This window comes from Coloeus monedula (assembly GCF_965178545.1).
Source record: "Coloeus monedula genome assembly, chromosome: 2".
NCBI classification, from domain to species: domain Eukaryota; kingdom Metazoa; phylum Chordata; class Aves; order Passeriformes; family Corvidae; genus Coloeus; species Coloeus monedula.
Window position 1 is genome coordinate 103,529,304 of NC_138782.1, and position 16,262 is coordinate 103,545,565.

The following is a 16,262-nucleotide window of genomic DNA, read 5'->3' on the forward strand; positions in this document are numbered from 1 at the left end:
CTGTGTGTCACCCTGGGGTGGCTGCTGGGCTGTGTGTCACCCCGGGGTGGCTGCTGGGCTGTGTGTCAGCCCCGGGGTGGCTGCTGGGCTGTGTGTCAGCCCGGGGTGGCTGCTGGGCTGTGTGTCACCCCGGGGTGGCTGCTGGGCTGTGTGTCAGCCCGGGGTGGCTGCTGGGCTGTGTGTCAGCCCGGGGTGGCTGCTGGGCTGTGTGTCACCCTGGGGTGGCTGCTGGGCTGTGTGTCAGCCCGGGGTGGCTGCTGGGCTGTGTGTCAGCCCGGGGTGGCTGCTGGGCTGTGTGTCAGCCCGGGGTGGCTGCTGGGCTGTGTGTCACCCCCGCAGCGGTCCGGGCCAGGGCTGAGCTGCGCCGGATGAACCCACCACACAGCTCCCATTCGCACGCCAGCTCTGTGTGCATCCTGCTGTGCCTCCCTGCCTGTCGCAGGAGCACCGGCCCTTGCTCCGTACAGACACCAGCAACAGGGAGGCTCGAACAGCGCTCGCAGAAGAGCCGTGCCCGTCATGGCTCCCGTGCGCTCCCCTCCTTCCTTCCCTGGAAGGCAGGACAAACCCCCGCCTCCTCTGCACAACCAGCCCCGTTGTTCTCTCTACCGGACCTGCTGGGCCCGGGCTATCACGCTCAGGCAACCCAAGGTGCTATTGCTTCAAGCAGATGAAAAACCCCACGGTAAAACCGGCGGCTCGGCTCGGCTCGGCACGCCCGGGCCGGCGGCGCTGCCAAGCGGGAAACCCCGGGATCCCCGCGGCCGCGGGCCGGGAGGCGCCTCCCGCCGCCGCCAGGGGGCGCCGCTGTGCCTGGCGCGGCGCGGCCGCTTCAAAGTGGGCGGCGGCGCGAGCGCGGCCGTTAATGGCGACCGCCCGCCGCGGGCGCGCCCGCCCCCGCCCGCCCTCACCCCACCCTCTCCTCCTCCTCCCCCGCCGGAGAAAAGACCGGGAGCGGCGCCTGCCGCGCACACTCCGGCTCCGCGGGAGGTGGAGATCATGGATGGGGCGGCGGCATCCTGCCGTGGCTCCGCGGGATAGCGCGGGACAGTGCCGCGGGCCGCCCGGCGCCGGCAGGGGCTGCTGCGGCACGGTAAGGCGCCCGCGGCGGTGGGCAGTCGTCGCTCACCCCGGCGGGGCGGTGGGGCAACGGGAGGCGGCGCCGGAGCGCGCGGGGGACCCGCGACCCCTTTACGGAAAGGGCTGTGCCGGGCGTTCCCCGGGGCGGCGTTATCCCTATCCCTGTGTCGGGAGCGGTGCCTGGCTGTGAGGAGGGCACGGCAGGGCGCAGGCTGCCGGCTGGAAGCGCTGCCGCCGGCGGAGCGCCGCGTCGGGGGCGTAATGACAGCGGCTCCTCAGCCCCGCGTGTGCTCTGTCTTGGGGTTTCCGTAAATGAGCGAAAACGCCTCGAAAGAGCCCAGTGCCCTGGAGTGCAGTAGCCATTCTTCGGGGAGGGAGAAGTAACGAGTATAGGGGTCTGTGAAGTGCCATCCCCAGCCAGTGTTCTTGGTAGAAGCGAAGTGTGCAGCTTGGGGAGAAACTGGTTCGTTTGGGTTGCAGGCGTGGTAGGAGTAGGAAAAGGCTCGCGTTTTCCTTCCCTGAGCTGAAGAGACGTTACTGTTGACTTTTTTGAGCTGTTGGAAAAACCCATAGGTACGATAATGAGGTTGCCCCCCCCCACCCGCTGGCTCAAGGGTATCTTGTTTCTGAACAGATCAGGCCCCGCATCATGGGTTTATGACTTCTATAGAACTGGAACAGGGACTGTCAGCGGGGAAGGCTGATGGAAGAAGATACCAGCTGTTTGAATTTTTGCTGTGTTCTTGGAAATACTGTCACTTCTGCCCTGGAACATAATATTCCTGTTCTACAACAAGTATAAATAATGATTTATAAATAGATGCATTTGTTTATATTGTTTTCCGTGTAGCCAAACAACTGTTTACATTGTGAAATGGATTGCTTCATTTCACATTATCTTATCAGCGCTGGCCCAGGAGTGGCTGAACTGAAGTTACATGTTCTTGGGCAGAGTGCTACCGGAGAGATTACATCAGTAGTTTAACTTCTGGTGGCTGGTTGTCTGCTTGTGTATGCTTCTCTCGCAGGCATCAGAAGCTAGTGAAGGGGTGATCGGGGTGGGTAAAAGAGTGTGTGGGGTTATAGTATGGTGAGGGGGAGATTTGTGCCTTTAATGAAAATGCTTAGTTTATACTTAAATGGGACTTTACAGTGTGGGAAAACTTAGATTATTTTTTCCTGGCAGTGAGGTATCAAAGTGACTTGACATGAAGTTTGTTAAATATCCAAGAAAAGCAAGATCACATGAGAAGAGTGGTGGTAGGAGGGAGAAATAGTTCTTTTGTTTAGGAGTGTCTTGAAAAAGACAGGCTTTTTCCCACCACCATCCTTGCCCCCGGGATGAAATTTTATTTCTTTACTGCCCCCCTTTCCCATCATGTCTCATTATCATTATCCACTTGTGCAGTCTGTGTATTATGAGTGGGAAAAACCATCTGTGATTGAAATAATATTACAATGATGGGTGTTTCAATTTGATATAACTACTTTGTATAAGCCATCCTTTATGTAAAACAGAAGGTTGATTTTTCCTTATTTCTAAATCACCATAATTCATATCCTAGGAGCTGCTAGATCAGATCATATGTTTATTGTATTCACTTATTGTAGATTTTTGCCCTTGAAGCACAGTATTGTAAGTTACCTTCACTTAGAGACTGTTGTTTTGCCTAATTCAGTATTTTAAGGCAATCATTTGTAGGGGAAAAAATACTACGTTTGCTTAACTTTTTTGGTTTTAAGTGTGGGTTGGTTTTTTTTCCCCCCAAGTATTTGTCATATTTCTTGTGGGTTTTTTTTATAACTTCTGACAGCTTTTCTTTCAGTTAAGCCAAAGGACAAGGCTGCTGTCTTAAACATGAATTTTGGCTGCAGTGTCATGCAGTGGGTATGAATGGCTTCAGTATATCTGCTGTATTTACAAGAATGCTTTCATAGGCTGGCAGAAAACTCTTGTTTGCCCTCCCAGTGCTGATTCAGGGAAAAATAATGGCTCTGATCATCCTGCAGCCTGGTCAGCGAGCACAGACCTTTTCTCTCCTAGAGACCTGATGCAGCAGGGGAATTGGAACCTGTTATACTTATCACCATATTTCCTGTGGATTAATATCAGTAGTTATGCAGTTGAGTTAGTAGTCTGTGGTTTCATTAGAAGACTTGCTTTTCACTGTGTTACTTTTTACATCTTGAATTACAAAAAAGAAATGGAAAACAGTTACAAACTAACCCACCACTCGGTTTGAGTGGTGTAGTGATTCTGCCGTGTCCAACTGAGGCTGTGCTCAGCTGTTCTTTTTATAAGGCAGGATCCTTTTCTGTTTTGCTTTGCAGAAACAAGCTCATAAAATTCATCTTTCCCTGACCTTTTGACGGAGATCAAACAAAATGATCATAATGATAATGTCTGTTTTTCACTTCTGATGGCTGGGAGGAGCTGTTGAAAATATACTTACTCCTCTGGCTGCGTGCTGCAAAGTGATAGGAATGGGTTTTTGTATTTCTTAATCAGCTGGGATCAAAAATGCTTACAGTTTTTCTGCATATGCAGTCAGCAAATTCTGGAGCTGACAGTGATCGTACAAAATGGATTTTCAAATAGCTTGACTGTTTGCTGATGGTGCCACTTAAAGTGGTAACACTATAAGTTCAGACTTTTCTCAAAAAGGCTGAAGAAAATGAGGAACAGAGAAAGTGAATCAATATGTCTGGTAACTTTTAGTTACTGTGAGGAAAAAATATCTTTTCAGAGGGTTCTAGTCTTGGCATGACTATGTTATTTCCTTATTACAGCAGTATTTTCATCTTTTCATTCAAAGAATAGCAAGTGGGTGGTAGCCTGTTGCATTGAATCACCTTGCTGTTGTCCTCCAGGTATCACTATGACAGTTTAATACAACTACATCATGTTTATATTGAACAGAAATGATTTGTGTTTATATTAAATAAGCTGTAATGTATTTCTTCAAACTTTTTTTCATGATCTCCAATGGATCATCTAAAATACTTCAGAGTATAGATGGGTTTTGCAGGCCGTCTGGAAAATAAAATTCTAACTTACCAGGTTCAGGCATAATTTTTTTCACGACATACGAATGTTCAGCTTTGTTTGTACTGATCACTGCTATGCCCGATTTCATAGTTTTGGAGTCTTTATTCTTGAATTTCACTTGGAAATTTTACTGACTGTTCTATTTCTGGAGTATTTGGGTTATTTCCTGTAACCATAAAACTCCAGTATGAACTACAAGTTATGAAAGCTATCACTATGGTTCTTGGAGGCAGTTTCAGCTGACCAGCCTTCATCTCAACTCCAATCTCTAATAAATAGATCATGTGTAGGATAAGAATCGTATACTGTTGCACACATCTAGTCCTTGTAGAGGACTCTTACATTTAGCCAGGAATAGGAAGTATGAGGAATATGAAAATGAATTAGGAAAATATATTGAGACAAAAATCCATTATTGGTCCTTGATAATCTGGTACATGATCAGCTTCTTCCTATGCTTACTTCTGTCATTGCTGTTTAACTGTTGATTTGCTTCATGTTTTATCACTGATGAGGATCTGTGTATGGATTTTATAATCTCACAGATACTAATTTCCTTTTATATGTGTATGTATATAAAACATATGCTCTAAAGAATATTTTATGTAATGTATATATATAAATACTTTTTTTTTTTTTACTCTTTCGTTACTCTAAACAGCATCTGGTGGGAGTAGGTCCGACAGAAGCATCAGAAGTGTTTGCATTCTGTCCTACACAATGTTTTCAGTCAGGGCTGCGTCCCTTTAGTGACCGCACAGGATGGCTGTGGTGATGTGGGTGGGCAGAGTCTGTTCCCTGCCCAAATGCACCCTCCCTCTGGTGATAGGAGGGGTCTTGCTGCATTCTGTAAAGCAACTGTATTTTTCTGGGCCTGGTGCTTCAGACAATGTTTGTCCTCTTTTGTTAAGTCTGGGTTTCCTTCTTAAGGGAAACAGTTTTCCCTTCGTCTCTCTATTCCCGTATTAAGAAGTACATCCATCCAGACCGAATGAGAGCAATGCTCTGTGACTTGTGTGGTCAGGCTCATGTCTCCAGTGCAGTCTTATGACGGAAACTGCAAGTTCAAGACCAAGCTATTTGCAGTCAGTGTATGTATATTTTTAGCCTGGTTTTCTGAGAAAACAGAGATTGCATGCAACTCTCTTGTGAATGTGTAACTTTAATTCTTGCTCTTAGTTTCTAAATCTTTTGAGCAATTCCAGTTGCATTTGTGAGAGGGTGGTAGCTTATTTCCAATAAATCTACACCTTTTCTGGCAGTAGGTAGCCTCAGCAGATGGAAAGATGCCTGCTGAAGGAGAGCTTGAACTCTTCCTGCAACTTTGACACACATTCCTAAGAAACTGAGTTTTACTGGCTCAGTTGCTTACAAATCAACTTACATTGTTGACACCGTTTCAAATTATACTGTTCCTTCATTTCTGAATATTTTTGCAATAGTTTTGAATATGAAGAAGAGCAAGTGTTTAGTCTTTAGCCCTAAGTAGCCTTGTAATATGGCAAAAGTACATGATATGAAAGGAAAGATTCATTGGTTTATAAAAGATTTTATTTTATTGTTGTTCTTCATATGTCCTGCTTATGTGAATTTCAGTTTAATAGAAGGCAAGACTTAAAATAATTCTTTTAACAATTTTGATTTGTAATAACAATTCTTTAGGCACCCAGAAACTTGTTTTTGTAGTTGTATTGTATAAAGATTGTTCCCCAAATGGAACAAGACTTAATAGGACGCAAATTCAAACAGTTCCATCTTATTTCTGTATTTCTCCTCAGTATGTGTTTTCTGTAAACAGACTCTGTGTGAACCTTTCAGTTAGCTGATCACTTTTGCACACTGGTATCTGTTGAATACATCTTGTGGTCTTTGTTTGTCTTGTCATGCTGACTTGATTAATGTTGTACCATCATCTTCCTTCATGAATAATGTATTTCCTGTCATGCAGTTGGAACCTAGAGGAGAAAACACCTACACTTACTTTCTTAGATTAATTATGCATTAGTTTTACCTTTGATGCGTACTGTCCTTACTTTTGTGGAAAAAGTGCTGACCAAAGATACATGTTGAAGGTATATAAGGTGTGTTAGATTTGTGGAAAGGCAGACCATATTTAAATTAAAAAAAAAAAAAAAAAACCCAACCAAACCAAGCCACAGCTTTTATTAAAGCTTTCCAGTTTTTTTTCTTTGTAATTGAGATATTTATTGACATCTTATCTTTTGAAAGGTTTGCTGGTGATTTCTCTCTACTTTAAAATCACTAGGTTATGCTTGTGTCAATTACTGTTTCTTAGTTGTTTGTGTGAGTCTAGCTTTCTAGGGAAGATGTCGTGACAGTATTCATTAGGTCCCACTAACTGTTGCTGGAAAGCTGTGAGAAGTAGGATAACCACAGTCACAGCTGCAGGATGCACGTGCCAGCTCCAATGGGTTGTTGATGCTTATTCCATCTTGAAGTTTGGTCTCACTGATCACTGAGGACCAGACTTTGAGCCTGCTGGGCTCTGGCTTGCTCCAAAGACCAAGCTGAGGTCATAAGCTTTGTGCCTCAGGTAAAACAGAGTAGTCAGCTCTTCCTGTTAATCACTGAGAAGTGAAATCTGTACAGGTTAGGCACAAGATGGTGGTGAGCCTTGTAGTTGCTACGGGAGCTGAAGCCAACCACTTCCTAAGGGTGTAGCTGTAGCTCTGATGGTAAGCACTCAGAAGGTTTTTAAGTTTATGGATGTTCATCCGTTCATACTCACCTGCAGGGCGTAAGTTTATCTAAAGTCTGCAAGCTTGTTTGTTTCTCTTTACCATGAGATATGTCAATCTTGGCCTTGGGGAAGGTTATGCTGGAAAAATTGGTGCTGTGTGAAGCTTGCTCAAAGCAATGCTGCTGACCGTGGCACCTCTCCATGCTGTTGTCTCCGCTCTATGCGGTTATGCCCTTTACTTTGGATCCTTGTGGCTCTGAGAGAGCCATTCTCTGCAGTGTGAGTTCGTCCTTCTCTCCTCTGTAGTTTTTTACCTCTGCTGCTTGCTGGAGCAAACAGCTTGACTTCATCAAACTGCTGCTGTCACTGGGCATCAGCTGTGGTGGTGTTCAGAATATATGATCTGCCATCACCTATCTCCTTTCTTCCATGATGTGATGTCCCACTGGAGCAGCAGCATTTGCCATTTACTTTGCATGGATTTATGTCTGAAAATCCATTCTTAAATGTTTTACCACTGACTTTTTTTGAGAGTGAAACATAATAGTTCTTAGTGGTTTTACTGTCTTAGCCCTTTTGCATCTGTAGAGTCACTAGGAGTGTGATAAGCCACTTCTCTGTCTTCTGTTCTCTTTTGTTCCCGGTCGTCATTGTCTTAAAAATAAAGTCTCACTTCAGAGGGAGCAACAAGGTAGTTCTAACTTCAGTTTGTTACGTATTTAGTCAAAAATCAAGGAATGACAAATTCAGATACGACTTGTAAATCCAAAGAATGTGATCGTCTTTTTAGCAAACTGTCATTTAGTGCTAAATATTTGCATCAGTCACTTCACATTTCCATTAGCTCCTTAAAAAGCTGAAGTTCACAGATTTGAATGAAATACAATGTTTATGACTGTGTTCCCTGCTTTTTGATTTAGACTACTGCTGTGACGCTTTCTTATAGTTACAGATAAATGTGTTTTCAGGGTCTGCTCTTTTTTGGAAAGTTTACTGTTTTGCTATGTCTTATCTGAAAGGTCTGCATGGGTTTTTTGAGGGTTTCTTTGGTTTTGTTCCCTGTCCTCCATGATTCTACTGTATTGGTCTTCAGACCAATACAGGCATGTCCTTGTTGCTTTTATTAATAGGAATAGTTGCTTTTGGATGGGATGATTCACCACAGCTCCCAATATAAGAAAGAGTCAAACTATTGTGCCCCTTCGTTGTGCTAATAATAGTGATGTACCATGTTATTGGCAGGCAACGCTGCTGTTAGTGACAGCTTCAGGAGGGATTGCTGCAAGGGCAGCAGGGTTGGTGAGGATCTCTACTTTTTCCCTTTAGTATCTTTTCTTGTGCAGCTTCATTTCTCACCCCATGAGACTGAACCCATCCTTTTCGTAGAAATAACAGTGTATTTTCACTATGGTATCAATCAGTTCTGATCTTGAACTGTGGGAGGGCAAAGATGGTGCTATTTTCAGAGGGGGGAAAAAAAAAACCCCAAAACAGTTTTTGTGCTGTGCTGGACAGGGTGTTACTAAAATTATAACCTGGAGAGTTCTGGAGTAAAACAGTGTGTGCACATAAGGATGTCTTATCAAGACCATCTCAACTAATGTGAAAATCCACGTGTTTTCTCAATACCAAGGGAGTTTTCATGTGATTGCCTTAACATGGGACTTATCCAGCCCTATTCTTTATGAAGAATTCACAGTATCTAGAGCTTTACAGGAAAGAGAGGAAATCATTCTCCTAAAAAAAAAAATCTTTACAATCAAATAAACTTAAAACAAGCAGGCTTAAATTCCAGACAGTATGTATCTGAGCTCTTGTAAATTGCTGAAAGGCTACAGAAGGTTAGTATCTGACCATCAGCAAATAGGTCTTCCTGGAAATGTGCAGGAAATGCTCTTTGTAGGAGCTGTAGACCTGAGTTTAGGTATTTCATGTTAGCTAAAGTCTTTGTGTTTGCTGTCCAAATGTTTCAGTGCTCGAGTGGGAGAAAATCGGCAGTTACTCAACGAGATTGTTCCCAGGCATTCATCAGGCTTTGATTTTTTTCATTCAGTGAAAATATGTAGAATTCCACTACCTGAAAATAGTAAATGCTGTAACAAGAAAATAAGAAAAAATTTAAAACTTGTGCTCCTGTTTTATAAGTGTTCATATTTTATACAGACACTTAATTTTTTAATGTATGCATTAGATAAAGCACATCATGTTTTAATGCATTTTTTAAATGGTCAAGAGGGCTTTGTAACAGTACTTTCTGTTATTGTATCATTATCTGCTTAGGGAGTCTAAGTGCCAAATTAACTTTCTCTTTAATTGAGGTGGCTCTTGACACTTAAAATTATTATCTGTACCTACAGTGATGGAAAGTCTGCATGGATCAGGAAAGATACCCTTGTTTAACAGAGAACTTTTTTTTCCTGAATATACTGTTTTCATATTTCTGTAAAAGAAGTTACTTTTGATACAATAATACAAAAAGCCTCTTCCAAATTCTTCTCCTCCATACTCTTTTTCCTACTCAGCAGCCATTCAGTACATGGAAACCAGGAAATGAGGATATTTTGAAATAGGGGTACTTTGCATAAATTATTTCCAAAAATATTTTGCTGTATTTGAATGTTGATATTTTCTGTTGATGTTAACAGTTAAGGAATATAATGAAACTGTCAAAGAAAATAAGGTATGAACTCCTCAGAAAAGAATAATACAAATACAGTTGTTTTCATCTGAATGCTGTATACTTTTGTAGATGTCATCTATTCCGGAGAAGTACCACATATGCAAAGCATGCAAATGCAAAGAGAGGCTTTGGGGCAGTCTGTCCCAAAACAAACAAATGTTGGGCATTTGATGGTACATCTGAAACTGTATGAACTCTGAATGTGTGAAGGCTTAATGTGCCCGTTAGCGAATGAGCAGTGCTGTATGATGGGAAAGATGTGAGTTATTCCAGAACCCTCTCAGGGTAGTCTGGTGTTAGCCATGAAGGCAGCCAGGTTGAATGGGCCTGTGGTGTTATGAATTGCAGCATTGCTTGCCTTGTCATAAATGATTACACAGGGAAAGGGCTGTGTGCTCTGTATGTGGATCTGTATTCTCCTTCATGACAGTTCCGATTTGGATTCCCTCTTTTCACACACTGTCCCTGTGTTCTCCTGTGTGTGTTAGGAGGGGTGTGTTGGTTGACTGACTTGTTTTTGAGACTACATGGGAAACCTGAGGCAGAAAACTGAAGATAAATTGCATGTCTAATTCCCTTTTCCATCCAAGAACCATAGTCCTCTCTTAACTGATAGAGTGCCTTTGGGAAATGTCTGACACGGAACAACGTATAGAAGAGTACTGACAGTCACTGTACAGCTCGCATGCAACAGGCTTAGGGAGACTATCCCCAAAACTTCTAGGGTTACAGGGAGCATATGCTTTGGGATAATGCCATTGTATCAGTTTCTTGCCTTCTGTTGTGCCTTTGTTTTGGCTGTGCAGCTCACTGGCAGTCGCAGTGATGGAGTCATTGCCAAGTCAGTCCATCTGGCTTAGGCTGTGCAAAATGCAGTTGTACCGCAGTTCACATCTGTGCCCCTTTGTGTGTTGTGTGGTCACTTTGTAGCCTGAGAGGAGTTGCCCCCTGTGTTTCTCTTCACCCAGTCCACCTTCTGGGTGGTCAAGTTTCAAGAGGGAATGTAGATGCTTCAGGATTGCAGGAATGTGAATCTGAGGTCTTCAAAATGGAAGAGTGTATTTCCTTTATTTTCTTTCTTTCAGTCAAATCCCTTGTGTGTTTCAGTGTATCTGAGATGACTGGCAACTTTTGGTCCATTTGTGATTGACTGTCAAAATGAAGTCAAGTTAAGTGTTGATTTCTAGGTCAGACTGAACCTTAGACCCCTGTTTAGTTAATTTCTCTCTGCTACTTGTAAGCGAACAATAACTTTAAAAATATTTGTAAATGAAGGAATTAAAAATGGGTTTATGTTCTCATACAGTTATGAGGGATGGATAGACAAGTTGCAAAATTTAGACATTTTTTACACTACACTCAGGTCCCAATAGTGGTTACACTATTTTAATATTTTCCCTAGGAAATTAGACTAGCCATCTGGAAAAAGCATTTTTTTTTCCTACACAATTATATTATTTTTCTAAATGATGTGATATGCCTACCTCTCCCCATACAATATTTATTCAACTTTACTGCATTTGGGGATCATCTGGAAGGCTTAGAAAAGCTCATCCAGTAAAATGAATATGAAATGGTGATTTCATTGTTTTAACCATAGGTTTTCATTGTTTGTTCTTCATTGGAGGGAAAAATAAATACAGGGAAGACATTTTCCATTCCAGCTTTTTAATGAGCAGGTGTGTATGTGGTGGGGAATTGTCTTCTCACAAAGGCTTAATTTGGTGTGCTTTTCTATTGCACATATTATAATAAACCTGATAGTTAAATCCAACCACCTCTTCTTAAAAATCTAAAATGACAAAGCTTCTTTGGAAGTGCATCCAAGAGTTAGTAGAGTAGTAATAGTTGTCAGGTTCAAAGCAAAGCTAGCAATTAAATCTTCTGGCCTATCATGCTAGAAATGTATTATATTTCCCTGTTTTCAGCACACAGTATCTCCTGTATTAGTATGAATGGATCTGTTAAATTGTCTTTTATCACTGTGCTTTGAGCTTTTCTGTCTTCATGAAATCATGTAGCTGCTTTCTCTAAAAAGTCTTTAAAGGGCTTCCCACATCTGATCTGATGAAAAGCACCTCACTGTTGGGAACCAGCCAGTCAAATAGTTGTTCAGCTGTGGTAACCTGAATAGCACTTGCTAAGAGAAAATGGTCTGGCATATGTAAACCAGAGGGAAGGAGGGGAAGGACTGTGGCAGGTGGGTAGCTGCCTACTCTGCTTCAGAGAATCCATGGGAATTTCCTCTCCTGGCTTGAGCAACAGCATACTTAGGCTGGCACTGCACAGCAAAGAGCTTTTCGTGGAGTTCATATGTGCTTCTCTCTTCTCTAAGCTGTACGCTTAAATTTTGCTTAAGTTTCCAGGACGTAGCTCTGTGTCTCCTTGGCACAGGGCTTCAATTTGTTTGTGTCAAATACCTTGCACAGCAGAATTTCCCTTTGAGTAGTGTGTTGTGCCCCTGGCTGCTGTGGGTTCTCATCTTTCATCCCATGTCCCTTCCCCCTGTGAGTAGGGGTGACAGTGTAGGACTGTATGAAATGCTGTCTCCTGACAAAGCTAAGGAGGTTGGTGACGACATGTTTTGCATAATCACAAGTTGTCACCACTATAAGTAAAGTGAGAATCCAAAGCTGAAATTCCTTCTTGTGCTTATAACCTGTCAAACCTCATCCTCTTTCCTATGTGTCCTTTAGCATTTGTCCTTGGACCCTGTGGCTGCCAGGCTGTGAGCTGCATCATAAGCTCTGACAGGATGAAGTAGAGAGAGATGAGTTAACAGCTATTTGTGCCTCCTGGCTACTCTTGGCTGACACAAAAAACAGATGACCCATGGGCTGTCACACAAATAGAGAGTAGATCCCACAGCCTTTCTTTCCACATCTGCCACTGGCCCTGTGCTGAGACTGACACAGGTTTCCTAATTCTGTCTGTCAGCTTGTGGCTCTGTACAATACAGCTTTCTTGTTGGCAAAAACATTACAGCATATCAGCAAAAGCCTGCCAGGTGAATGGAGCAGCAGCTGACTGTAAAATATAAACAAGTAGATAGATAATCTGTGGGAAATAAACTGAGAATCAAGATGTTCCAGGACTGGGCCTAGACAAGACACTATTTCTCATTTCTAAGACAGAAGCTTAAAAAAAAAAGCATCCAATTACACTGTTTACCAGTCTGTCATTACCAGATTGTAATAATAAGTAAGTAGCCACAAAGAATGATTTCTTTCTTTTTGATGAGTAAAACCAAAAGGTATGTATACAGGATGTGGCTGAATTCAGGTTTTTTGGTGAAAAGTTTTCCAGACAATGAAGCATGAGGGACTGCATAATGGAAAAGAGCAACTCTGCTAAAGTGTAGGGATCAAGCTGGATACAGAACTCTTAAGGTACCAGTGCACTGTTACAGGCAGAGAAGAGAGGGCTAATTAAATCATTGGCTGATGGGATTTATAAAATAAGCATTTTTCTCCTGGCATGGCATTAATGGCAATAACACTCAAATTCTGTGTCTGCTCCTTGTTTTTACATCTTTAAAAGGTCTTTTGAAAACCTTCAGAAGGTATAGAAAGACCCACAATCATCATTATTGGTGAAAAAATGCCTGGAATTGATTTAATATAGAAAGGGTGGAGTGTGAGCAGCTGCTTTTTTTCTGCCTGCATTTTTATTAGTAGTTACTGGTTTCTGTTCAGATAATTTTAATGCAGACTTCATCTCATCCAAAGACAAATGTCTAAAAAATGCTGAATGGATTGATTAGTCAGGTCATCTTTGTGAGATAAATTGCTTTGTTGCTAATGGGGGACAAAACACTAGTAAAAATGATCAAGAGAAAACAGACTGAGAAGGGTATTAAAATCATGGGAAAAGAGTTGGGGGGGGGGGAGTTATGTGAATTAAATAGCAATAAAGGAGTTAAAATAGTCCAGCGGCATGCACAGGTGATGACCATTGCTTATGTCCTTTCAGAAGTTCTTGAAGTTGGATTACTTGGTTGAAGCCTGAGAAAAGGAGGAAGATCTTGAGTACCAGGATAACCATTTTAGTTGTCTAAGAGATCAGAAAAAATACTGCATTTTATGTACATTATATGCATGTTCTTTCTACAGGATTTAGACTTACAGCTTCTTGATCAGTCTGCAGGCTGGGGGACTGGCAGAATGCTGCTAATCAAGAAGAGCCTCTTGGGAAAGTTTGTATGGGAGGGGAGATAAGAGTTTGTCCATATCTGTGTAGAGCTTAACCTAATAGCTGGATAACTCCAAGGAAGTGTCAGAGAGAAGAGTTGAAATTTCTAGTTTGGATAAGAAGAGAGAGAGAGACTTGGAGTAGGAGGTAAATCTGTGAGGTCGTTCTTTAGAGAGGGTAAACTGTTTCTTTGTGGTTCGAAGAGATTGCCAGGAGCAAACAGGAGGAGTGACAAACGCTGCTGATAAAGAACTGTTTGTTTCCTCAGGAACTCTCTCACCTTTGCAAGATAGAGGTGGGAGAGGGCCCCAGGAAGGCAGCTCTGGTAGAGAGGTTAGTGAAGTGCTGAGTGAGGTGCTTGCAAGGGCAAGGTTTTAAGAGGAAGAAAGAGATTAGGAGATGCATAAGTCAGATGAAGCTGATGCAATGACTGAGAGTGCTGGCCCAGGACAAGTTGTGTGCTAAAAAGGAGGGCTGGCAGAAGAAATGAAAAACATCTGTGGTAGAGCTTTAGGAAATGAGTTTGAAAGCAGCTTAAACACTAGCCATACCCTGACTGTAGGAAAGATTGAGCATCTTAGCTCCCTTGACAAGAAAGTGTATTGTACTCAATTTCTTTTACTTTCCTTTTTAAATTTATTTTCCTCCTCCCATTTAGAGAGTGATAAGCATAACTAGAAACACTGTCTGAAGAGCTAAATGGAAAGGTGAACAGCTATATCTGTTACTTCAAACCAGTAAATTGCCCTTCCTGCCATTAGAGAAAGCAGTGAATCTCTTGAGGTTTCCAGCCCAAGGCAGGTTGTATGCCCAGGCAGTATTTGTAATCCATGTAAAAGTTACTTATTGCTGTCCAGGTATTTGGGAAATGTGTAATAATTTGTGGTGTTCAGGTTAACAATCTGATATATCCCATGGACATTCTGACCCCAATGTCCAGGAAGCAGTTTTCTGATTTTACGAGTAGATACACCATAATGAAAATAGATTTTGGTTTTCCTCCTGAAAGGTAAAGATAATTTAGGAAGAGGGCAATAATAATTTTTGTCAGTTTCCCTAGTTTTCAAGCAAGATTTGTTTTAAAGAAGGAGGGGAAGGTTGAAGTGAGGAAGATATGGAAGAAGTGAGGGGGGAACCTTGTTTTGGTGGCACATGTTGGCTGAATTACTGATCAGTAGCCTAGAATTTTAGAGTACATATATATATATATATATATATATATCTGAGCTTTTTTTGAGCATTGGTTGCCTGAGTAGCAGTAACTACTGTTTGTTTGTTTTTTCTAGAAGTATAGTAGATATTTTTCCCATATCACATCTCCCTCTAAATGGAAATCAGTGGAGGATGAGAATGTTGCAGGAATGAAATGCTTATTTTTAGGAGTTTGAAATGTTAAGGTATACTTCAATAATTACAAATATTTTTAAATAGCATGTTGAGGTGAATAATGAAGATCAGAATTGTGTGTGTTTGGCTATAAACTAATTCCAGGCTGCATTTTTTTTTAGATTTGGTAACAAAAGACAGGTTTTATGTTAAAAATCTATATACTCAGTTTGAGTATATAAGTTTTATAAGTATTTGTTGGAAAGGAACTCAGCTGATGGTTTATCTCTGAGAAAAAAATACTGTTGGATAAATCAGAAAAATGGGAAATAGTTTGCAGTGAAAGTAGGACTCCTGCCAATTGCTATTTTCTGAATTCACAGAATCATAAAATTGTTTAGTTGAAAAAGATCTTTAAGATCATAAAGTCTAACTGTTAACCCAGCTCTGCCAAGTCCACCACGAAACCATGTCCCTGAGTGCCACATCTACACATCTTTGAAATACCTTTAGTGATGGCGACTCCACCACTCCCCTGGAGAGCATATTGCAATGCCTGACAGCCCTTTGAGTGAAGAAGCTTTTGCTGATATCCAACTTAAACCTCCTCTGGTGCAGCTTGAGGCCATCTCCTCTGTTCCTATCATTTTTTACCTGGGAGAAGAGGCTGATCCCCACTTGGCTACAACCTCCTTTTGGGTAGCTGCAGAGAGTGATAAGGTCACTCCTCAAAGCCTTGTTTTCTCCAGGCTGAACCACCCCCAGCTCCTTCAGCTCCCTCACAGGATTTGTGCTCCAGACCCTCCAGCAGCTCTGTCATTCTTCTCTGGGCACACTCCAGCACCTCAATGTCTTGAAGTGAGGGGCCCACCAGTGCCACATATGGGGGAATCTTGTCACCTTGTCACAGAAGGAGGTCAGGCTGATCAAGCAGTGCTGGCTGTGCCTGATCCCCTGGTTGTCCTGTACATGCCGTGTGATGTCACTCAGGATGATCTGCTCTGCCACCTTCCCTGGCACTGATACCAGGCTGACAGGCCTGTAGTTTCCCAAATCCTCATTCTGCCCCTTCTTAGATGGGTGTCACTTTTGGTAATTTCCAGTCTCCTGTGTCCTCCCTGGTTAGCTAGGACTGCTGGTAAATGATTGAAGGTAGCTTGGTGAGTATGTCTGCCAGCTCCCTCAGTACCCTTGAGTAGGTCCCATCCAGCCCCAGTCTTGTGAGTATCAAAGTG

General features: G+C 42.5%; 1 protein-coding gene across 1 annotated transcript in view; it reads left to right on the forward strand.

The window, feature by feature from the left end:
• The first annotated feature begins 989 nt into the window (after positions 1–989).
• Positions 990–16,262, forward strand: part of RNF144A (ring finger protein 144A) — a 62,166-nt gene continuing 46,893 nt past the window's right edge. The window contains exon 1 of the mRNA XM_082302669.1: positions 990–1,093. The gene's annotated coding sequence lies outside the window, so the exon portion shown is untranslated. The remainder of the gene's footprint in view (positions 1,094–16,262) is intronic.